Source organism: Vombatus ursinus, unplaced genomic scaffold (assembly GCF_900497805.2).
Source record: "Vombatus ursinus unplaced genomic scaffold, bare-nosed wombat genome assembly UNPS02004820.1, whole genome shotgun sequence".
NCBI classification, from domain to species: domain Eukaryota; kingdom Metazoa; phylum Chordata; class Mammalia; order Diprotodontia; family Vombatidae; genus Vombatus; species Vombatus ursinus.
In genome coordinates, this window is record NW_020944598.1 from 5,035 (window position 1) to 7,725 (window position 2,691).

Consider the following 2,691-nt stretch of genomic DNA (forward strand, 5'->3'; position numbering starts at 1 on the left):
TCAGGTCTTGCGTATTCAGGGACAGCTCTCTATTCACTGTGCCGCACAGCAGCCTAAAAAAGTCATTACAAAATAAATGTCAAACCAATACCAAGATATTTATGCCAAGAATTTTTGTGCCACCTAACATCATGAGACAAAGTGAGTACCAATCAACTGAGGAATGACTGCAAAAGTTATGGCAAAAGAATGCCATGGCATATTGAAGAGGAATAATGAGAAACCATAGGATTTCAGAAAAATATTCAATTCATTTTTAGGGTTTTGTGCATAGCATGAAATTTGTGATGTCTAATGAGGTCTGTGCTGTAAGAAGAGGCCATCCTTCAATAATTGGATACAAAAGTTTTATGTCCAGCAAGATTTTTCCAATGTAAACACAAGTATGAGTTCTAGGTGAAGGCCTTCCCACAATTTTTACTTTTTTAAAGCTTCTTTTCAGTGCAAAATATTGTGGTGTCTAGTGACCTCTATCTTCCAGGGAAAGGCAGGACCTCATTGACCACATTCATAGGTCTTCTCTGCACAATGAATCCTTGATGTAAAGGAAGAGATGATCTCGGGCTGAAGACCTTTCTACATTGAGTCCTTCTAGGGCTTGTTCCCAAGATGAATTTTCTGATGTCTAACAAGCTCTATACTCCATTTGTAGGACTTTCCACATTCATTACAAGTATATGATTTCTATCACCTGTGAATTCTCTGACAGGAAATAAGGGATGAGTAGCCCAAATGATTTTCCATGATTATATTAAGTAGGTTTGTCCTCTAGTGTGGATTCTCTGATGTTTAGTAAGGGTAGAGCATATATAAAAAGCTTTATCACATTCTAGACACTCAAAAGGTCTCTCTCCATCTTCTGATGGAGAGTAAGATGAAAGGGACAAATGAAACTCTTTTCACATTTATCACATTCATAAGGTTTCTCTCCAGTATGGATTTTCTGATGATAACTAAGATCAATCATCTGTGTAAAAGTCTTTCCACATTGACTGCATTCATAAGGCTTCTCTCCAGTGTGGATTCTTGCATGTAAAGCAAGACTGGCATTCTGTGAGAAAGTTTTTCCACATTGATGACATTCATAAGGTTTCTCTCCAGTGTGGATTCTCCGATGCAAAGCAAGATGGCATTTCTGTCTGAAAGACTTTCCACATTGATCACATTCATAAGGTTTCTCTCCAGTGTGACTTCTCTGATGTACAGCAAGAATAAAGCTGCATCTGAAAGTCTTTCCACATTGATTACATGCATAAGGCTTCTCTCCAGTGTGACTTCTCTGATGTACAGCAAGAATAAAGCTGCATCTGAAAGTCTTTCCACATTGATTACATTCATAAGGCTTCTCTCCAGTGTGGACTCTCTGATGTACAACAAGATCACAGTTTATTCTAAAAGCCTTTCCACATTGAGCACATTTATAAGGCTTTTCACCAGTGTGGATTCTCTGATGTTCAACAAGTTTGGCGTTCAGTCTGAAAGCCTTTCCACATTGATTACATTCATAAGGCTTCTGTCTTATGTAGATTCTCTGATGTGCAGTAAGACTGGTCCTCTGTATGAATGCCTTTCCACATTGATTACATTCATAAGGCCTCTCTCCAGTGTGAATTCTCTAATGTGCAGTTAAACCTGAGCTGCTTTTGTAACTCTTTCCACATTGATTACACTCATAAAGTTTCTCTCCAGTGTGACTTCTCTGATGTACAGCAAGTTGGGATTTGCATCTGAAAGTCTTTCCACATTCATTACATTCAAATTTATATTTTCCAGTGTGGATTCTCTGTTGCAGAGCAAGATGTCATTCCTGACTGAAAGCCTTTCTAGAATGATTACATTCATAAGGTTTCTCTCCAGTGTGGATTCTCTGATGTTTAGCAAGATTGGAAATCTGTGAGAAAGTTTTTCCACCTTGATCACATTCACAAGATTTCTCTCCAGTGTGGGTTTTCTGATGCTTAGGTTCTTCTAAAAGCCTTTCTACATTGATAACATTGATAAGGTTTCTCTCTAGTGTAGATTCTCTGATGGTCAGCAAATTTGTTGTACTCTTGAAAATTCTTTCCATATTGAATATATTCATATGCTTTCTCTCCAGTGTGACTTCTCTGATGTACAGCAAGTTGGGATTCACATCTGAAAGTCTTTCCACATTCATTACATTCACAAGGTTTCTCTCCTATGTGGATTTTGTGAAGTACAACCCAGATTTCTTGCCCAGTGAGGTCACAGGGACAATCACTCATGATGCTTTGCTCGTGCGTTTCTTCCACAGAAATGCTTAGCTTTACAGTAGCCTCTTTCACTACTGTCCAATATGTCCTTCTGCAAGAAAAAACAAAACAAAAACAAAAACATGTATGTATGCATGTGTTAATTATATCCCCTGGCATAAAGTACACTGATTTACATCCTATTTCTCCAGGCTAAGAGAAAACTTTTCAAAGTTAAATGGTCAGAATCAATCATTTGAAAATGCCATTAGCTCACATCAGCAGAATGACTTGACTTACAAAGAACTTCACACAAAATCCCACTGGATCCTCACAATATACCTGTGACCCAGGCAGGCCCAGAATTCTCATTACATTCCCAAGTCAGGCCATGAGGTCAGAATGGCTGAGTGACCTGACCAACGTCCCTGCAGCCGAGACTAGAACTCCAACCCTATAACTGGGCATGCTCTGTCCA

At 38.7% G+C, this 2,691-nt stretch overlaps 1 pseudogene; it reads right to left on the reverse strand.

Moving 5' to 3' along the window:
- Window positions 1-763: 763 nt before the first annotated feature.
- LOC114027769 lies at window positions 764-2,192 on the reverse strand (annotated as a pseudogene).
- Between the last annotated feature and the right edge of the window lie 499 nt (window positions 2,193-2,691).